At 51.7% G+C, this 7,451-nt stretch overlaps 1 long non-coding RNA gene across 1 annotated transcript; it reads right to left on the reverse strand.

Moving 5' to 3' along the window:
- Positions 1-364: 364 nt before the first annotated feature.
- LOC307062037 lies at positions 365-6,960 on the reverse strand. The gene is made up of 3 exons (XR_013811207.1): positions 6,903-6,960; positions 1,169-1,350; positions 365-571 (listed from the first exon to the last, which is right to left on the reverse strand). It is a non-coding gene; the product is annotated as an uncharacterized lncRNA (long non-coding RNA).
- Between the last annotated feature and the right edge of the window lie 491 nt (positions 6,961-7,451).

Consider the following 7,451-nt stretch of genomic DNA (forward strand, 5'->3'; position numbering starts at 1 on the left):
TCCTCTCTCTGACAGCGTCCAAGCTACAGCAAACTCTGGCTTCCTTAGACCGTCCCCCAGACTACCCAACGGAAGCCCAGATCCCATCAAAGCTTCTTCTTAACACCCTCCTACCCAGGCCCACCTCCCATGGTGCTCCTGGTGGTCTCTGGATGGAGAGATGGACAACATGCAGATGCCATGTTCTCTCTGCCCCCACGCCCACACCCCAGGAGAGCCACACGTTAAAGGGCCCAGGAGACCAACAGGCTGGGCATTGCGAGACCCGTGGAGCACACCAAACAGCAAACAGCACACTAGACAGGGTCTCTCGACAATACTGTAGAAACAGAAAACGCAGAGGAGCCAAAAGTATCATTAAGAGTTCAGGAAGTTTAATAACTTCAATTAAACTTAAAACAGTTTACAATGCTTACACTACATGTTCAAAAAAATAGTGACAAGAAATAGAGCTGGTAACAGACAAAACATCATTTTGAATAAAAATTATTCAGCTATTTCTTTTTGAATAGAAAGGTCTTCACTTCCAGATGTCCCTCTACCTACTGAAATGACCAAGTAGACCCTCTTTCTGTAAAAAAATAGAAGCAACGCAAAGCTAATATTTGGCATTCACAAATTTTAGGTCCAGAAAGTGCTTTCACTTTTCAAAGTAAGTGATAAAGATTTCCACGTAAAACACTAGCAAGCCCAATATATACATAATCCTTTCAGTCCCTGAATCCTGGCAGTAGGGAAAGATTCTATGTCCTCAGAGTAACTAGATTTCAAGCACCCGAGACCCCAAGTCCAGGGAAGTGAAATTCTACTAAACGCCCGACGGCCCCGTCACTGGCACATTTCCCAAGTGAAGCAGGATCTGGATGCACACTCCAGGATGCCTGGACAACCTCCCTCCCTCCATCACCCAACCTTCCCCTCTGAGGTCAAGAGTGCCTGCAGGGCGAGGCACGGCGTTCCCTCCCTCGCACGCATCTGGACGCAGTGGTGAGGGCACCAAAGCTCAGGGCCTCTTATTGAACAGGACGCGCAAGACACAGCTTCTGCTAAAACTTCTGGAGTTTAATGCTATTGATGACACTTTGCTGTGAGTGTCTGACACTTGTTCAATATAAAAGGTAACAAAGCAGGTGAGGTAAATGCCTTTCTGAACATCCATCAGGAGTACCTTCCAGAGGCTGGATGCACGGTGGCTCTGTCTGCAGACTGGCTGTGCAGCAGGCGCCGTGGGTCACTCATGCCAGCATTCACCACCTGGGCCGGCTTGTCCTGGGCACACGGAATCCTGCCAGGTCCCATGGTCAGTATGCTGAAGCCAGCGTCAGCTGGATTAAGTCCCAGGTTTCGGAGCTAAACAGAAAAGCAGCATTTGATTAAAGTAAGTTTTTCCTCTCTGAAACAGATCAGATCTAGACCAGATAAGGGATCACAGCAAGTGACTACTGGAGGCCAATGCGAACATGCATCTCTATGCCTTTAACAGGTACAGCCAGCACAGCAGCGACAGGCTTCCAGGAGCCCGCAATCCTGAGGGGCTGAACCCACGGGAATAAGGATGACACCAGTAGGCAGGAGCCCAGTCATGACCATGGCAAGCCGGCGGGAAGGAGGCCTTGGGGACGGGCCCAGAAACTGGTTTCCCCAAAGGAAGCAATAACAAAGACCCGCCCAAGAGCTTTTGCTTAAAGCATTCCCCTGCATGTCACAAAGTCTAAATCTACTTCCATGGGGCTTCCCTGGTGGTGCAGTGGTTAAGAATCCGCCTGCCAATGCAGGTGACACGGGTTCAAGCCCAGGTCTGGGATGATCCCACATGCGTCGGAGCAACTAAGCCCGTGCACAACTACTGAGCCTGCGCTCTAGAGCCCACAAGCCACAACTACTGAAGCCCGCGCACCTAGAGCCTGTGTTCCGCAACAAGAGAAGCCACCACAATAAGAAGCCTGTGCACCGCAAGGAAGAGTATCCCCCGCTCAACATAACTAGAGGAAGCCTGTACGCAGCAACAAAGACCCAATGCAGCCAAAAATAATAAAATAAATAAATTTAAAAATACATATATTAAAAAAAAATTAGTGATTTGAGTCCAGTTCCTCACGTAAGAGCTTATACACACATTCGTGGCACTGGGAAAAGTCCAGTACCTCACAAACATAAGATGGTGTCATAACATCTGGGAACCATGGACGCAAAAATTAGCCAGAGACCATTAGAACCAGAACAAATGAAGACGGTGGTTCCAGCCGGGTGGGATTCTGCAGTCTCTGGAGACAGGCAGGGACAGCTTTAACTCCAACGACTCGAGAACCCTGAGGGCTGGGGCCCGGGTTGCTAAACACAGCACAACCCCACAAAGAGTACCTGATACCCCTGAGTTTTACTCCACGTGCAAAAAGAGTCCCAAGATGCAGTTTTCCATTAGTCAGTAGAAATAACCAAGGACTCTGATTCCCAGAATAATCAGTCTGGTAGGTAACCAAGCTACACACTTAAAATGGCCCGTATCAGAGTTAATACAAGTAGACAAGGGACCTCCCCAGCAGTCCAGTGGTTGGGACTCTGCCTTCCAATGCAGGGGGCACAGGTTCGATCTCTGGTCGGGGGACTAAGATCCCACATGCTGTGTGGTGCAGCCAAAAATTAAAAAAAAAAAAAAAAAAAAGAAAAAAGACATTCTCACAATCCTTTCGGTTCTCTAGACCTGCGATGAAACAAACCCATATTCGAATCTGACGCTGAGGAAAACATAAAAGAAACTGCGCATCTGAATGTCCTGTGGCTGCTCTACTGAAGGGACTGCAGCCTGGCCGGCAGGGCCACAGCTGTGCTCACACAGGTCGCTGGTGACAACACTAGCTTCTCGTGTCAAAGAGCCAGATGCCCCACGGGGTCAACACCTGGGCTGTCACCTCTGGGCCTTGTTCCTTCTGCACCTGTCTCTTCCCCAGGCTCACTCACTGCCGATCCCAGGGCCCAGAACATGGATGTTATATAATTAATTAGTAGAGAGGTTTCTTCTTCTAGGCAGTCAAGAAAATACGCAGTTTAAGAAAATATATTTTATATTTCAAACTTATTAGCAAGCCTTTTCCTATGTTAGAGGAAGCTCTGTAAATGAGGGCCTATGAAAAAATGGTGATACTAAGGTCTTTTCTGGAACTTACCTAAATTTTAGGACTAGGTTAGTTCAGGATAGTTTAAAAGCTACATTTTTAGTGCATTACAGACTTCTCTCAAATTACACCACAGCAAGTTTTCTCTATTTTAAAACCAATGCATAAGACCCTATATTTATCCCTGTTAAATGTCATCTACTTGGATCCCAGTCTGTCAAGATCTGCTTGGATTCTAATTTTGCCCCTGAACTTTGCCATCCCAGCTCCGTGGCGCCCTTCCTCAGCCAGTCCAGGGGGATGGTCACCTCCCCTGGCACAGAGGGTCCAGCGGGCCTCCAGCAAGAGAGGTGGCAGAAGAAAATGAACAGGCTAAAAGCAGCGGAGGAGGTGAAGCAGCAAGGGAAAGAAAAATCAGGATGAGCAGGGAGGCGAGGACACATTTCCAGGATGGGGTGACAGGGAGCCAACAACTACCATCCCAGGGGATGTTAGTAAGCAATTCTGTCAAATACATGCTGGGATCTGTATGTGATTTTTTTCCCCCTTGGCCACACCATGCGGCATGTGGGATCTTAGTTCTCCGATCAGGGATCGAACCCACGCTCCCGGAATTGGAACTGCAGTCTTGACCACTGAACCGCCAGGGAAGTCCCAGTACAGTATGTGATTTTAAAAGAAATCTTCAAATCGTGTTAAGTTACAAAAGCAAAGGCCAGGAGAATATTTTTAATATAATTCTTTTAATCATTTTTTTGAAAATATAATGCTTTCCTTAACAGTTTCTTATGGGGAGAGAGACCCCCCTGATTGCACAGTTTCCATTCATACTTTTTATTTGGGGCAATTCTTCCATGCACACATATTACTTTAAAGCCTGTTCCAAATACTTCTGCCCCAGCTACAGGACGCTGAGGAGCCTGGGGAAGCTTGGCTAAGATCACGTAGGACATGACACCTCCATCGACCCAACAAAACTCAAAGAGCACCGGGAAGCATGTGTGGTTTGGGGATCTTGAAGATTTAAATTTGTTTTTCCAAAGATGCCCGACTCTAATCCATCTGATACTCGGTCACTCACCTGCCACACACTCACTTTGTAAACAAGAAAGTCAGACGCAAATGATGAGCCCAGCATCTACCTCCAGTATAAGGACCATCAGTCAGCCAACAGGTAAAATTTAACAGCTTACACAAGACCTTACAAAAAGCTTCATATAGACGTAGAACAACAATTCTAGGACACAGTAAGCCCATTGTTGTGCGTCTTAGAATCTGAAAAGTGGCAGAAATAGAGACACAGATGGAGAGAACAAACGTATGGACACCAAGGGGGAAAGTGGGGGGTGGGGTGGTGGTGGTGGTGGGATGAATTGGGAGACTGGGATTGACATATATACACTGGTATGTATAAAATAGATAACTAATAAGAACTTGCTGTATAATAAATAAATAAATAAATAAATAAATAAATAAATGAAAAAGAAAAAGAATCTGAAAAGTGAGGCAGCAACATAAACCAAGCATGTTCTGGGCGGACATGTCCTCCCCAGAGCCCTGCCAGCACACTCGGATGCTCAACGTCTTCAGTTCAAGCTCAGCCCCCACGTGAAAAAGGCTTTGAACATCAACCTAACTATGAATAACGACTAACCTCTAGAAGACTGGTTCTCAGCTTCGTCTAGGAGGCAACGCCACAGCGCAGAGACTCGGATTTCCACCCGAGGTGGCCCCGCCGGGTGCTATGAAGTCCCAGCTGCGCCGAGAGGTGATAATCAAGACCAGAGACTGCCGGGCTCCTGAAACTTACACGGGTTCCCTTGGCCAAGTCCGCGTCTGTTAAGAACATCACCTCTGAGCTCCAAGATCAGACCCTGAGGGACCAATCTGTATGCCTCTGTGGGGAGCTGTGCCACGTTTCAAAACTCTCACACACCAGCAGCTGCTTCCTGACGCAGCCGGGAGAGAATTCCTGGAGCTCTGAACAGAAATTCTCTGCCACCAAACGGTCCAGCCAGTCCTCTTGTGAATCAAGGCATACCCAGTTCTTAGCCCTTTTAGTTTTTTGCCGTTCTCGGATATCACAAACAGCAACCGCCTTCAAACTCAGGTATCTGATTTTTTTTAAAGTTCAAACAGTACTTCTGAGAAATGTTTCTGCAGCACCAGTCCGCCCCTCCAAACTAGGGTGACAGGATAAATAAAGCAAAATAACTCGCCACTGTCTGAAGCCCAAGTGGAGGGAACACCTTATTAGGACGCAGGAGACGTAACACGTGTGGCCTCTGCCCACTGCGTAATGGAGAAGCTGACCATAGAGTAACGGTTCCTGCATATGTATTTGTTTCCCCACCGACCGTTATAAAAGTATTGTCGGGCTTCCCTGGTGGCGTAGTGGTTGAGAGTCCGCCTGCCGATGCAGGGGACACGGGTTCATGCCCCGGTCCGGGAAGATCCCACATGCCGCAGAGCGGCTGGGCCCGTGAGCCATGGCCGCTGAGCCTGCGTGTCCGGAGCCTGTGCTCCGCAACGGGAGAGGCCACGGCAGTGAGAGGCCCGCGTACCGAACAACAACAACAAAAGTATTGTTTTTCTCTGGGGAAAATCATGTGGAACAAACTAAATTTAAAAACAGAAAAAAAATATTGTTACAATTAGATCACTTGTAAAGTATCTAGAATTACTTTTGTATAGGTGGCACAGAAACCAAGATCTAGAGGAAAAACAGTTTAAACGAATAGAACTGATACTTTATAGTCACAAGTCTACATCCTCCACTTCCTAATATTGTACAACTGGAGAACCGATGTCCACTCTCTTAAAGGATTTTTCGTCTGGGGAGCGATCAGGTGGGGTGCAGGGCCCCAGGGGAGCAAGCTGGGGGCCTGGAGAAGCCCACGAACCGCGTCACCAGACAGTCCTCGTGACACCTGGTCGGTCACCGACTATCCAAACATCTTATTAGGAAATCGCTTTCACTCCTTCACGGATCTGAGGGCCTGCTCGGCCCCCGGCAGTGGGTTCCTGTGCTTGCAGGCCGGAGGGAGAGCAGCGACCACACCACGGGATGGGGCGTCCTCAGGGAAGCTCCCAGACCACGGGCGCAGAGAACGGGCCCCTCACCCTGAAGGTCAGGGCCGGCCTAGGGGGGGGCGTCGTCTGAGCAGAAACCAGAGGCTAAGCAGCTGGTGGCTGGGAAAGAGGGGGCGAGGGGGGAGCGTGTTCTGCAAAGAGACAGTACCACGTGCCGAGGCTCACGGGCCATCGTGGGGGCTGCACACAAGGTGCTGGAGGACATGTGGGGGGGCAGCGAGAGGGGCTTCCCGGGGCCCCGCGGGTCCGGCATCCTCACCCCGGCGCGACGGGCCGCTCACCAAGGGACTTGAAACGGACGGCTGTCCTCTGGGAAAACGCCTCTGCCCAGGTGCTGGGCAGGGACCCGGGGCAAGGCCGGAGGACGAAACCCAGGGACAGAGTCGGCGCCGCCCCCACCCAGGGAGGAGCGCGAAGCCCGAGAAGGACACTCGGGCCCGAGGGCCGAGCATCACCCCCTGTCCGCGCACCGGGAGGCGACGTGTGGTCGGACCTTCGTCCTCCGCCCGCGTCCAAGTCTGAGCCCCGGGGGTTTTCTAGCCCGAGAACGCCGGGCGGCCCGCACGCGCGGCACCCGCGCCCCCACCGCACCGGGCTGGGGGCTGGGGTCGGTGGCGCCCTCTGGGACCCGCAGGCGGCTGGGACGCGGCCGAAGGACCGAGCGCAACCCGTCCCCGCGCGGCTCCCGGTTCTCACCTGGAAGGTCCTGAGAGAAGTGCACAAGCTGGCGGGCAGGAAGGCGCGGAGCCCCCACCGGAGACACGCATGCGCACTGATTGAGGCGCGCGCCGAGACATCTCTGCGCGCGCCGAGACATCTCTGCCCGCGCTCCCTCCGCCGGCCGACCGGGGTGGGGGTGGGGGGTCTGCGAAAAGTAGTCCCGGTTGTTGCTGCCGGTCCTCCCATTCCCCCGAGCAGGAACGAGTCTGCGCTGCCCCGCCGGTGCCCAGGGAAGGTGAAGGGGTCCCGGGTTGACCCCCGGCAGGTATGCGCGGGCAGGTGAAGGGGTCTCGGGCTGAGTCCTGGCCGTGCCCAGGGCAGGTACGCTCGGACAGACTAGGCACGGGCTGCCCTCAGCAAATTCCCCGAGTGACGGGGTTCCAGGCGGGAGAAGCCCAGTTCCGGCGCCCTTCCCTCGAGCCCTCCATGTGCAGAGAAAGGGCAGAGGGGGAAGGTCTGGACAGTTGAGTTCAGGGACATTTTTAAAATTCAGGCACAGATGGGCCAAAAACACTGCAAAAGGAG

This window comes from Hyperoodon ampullatus (assembly GCF_949752795.1).
Source record: "Hyperoodon ampullatus genome assembly, chromosome: 13".
NCBI lineage: Eukaryota > Metazoa > Chordata > Mammalia > Artiodactyla > Ziphiidae > Hyperoodon > Hyperoodon ampullatus.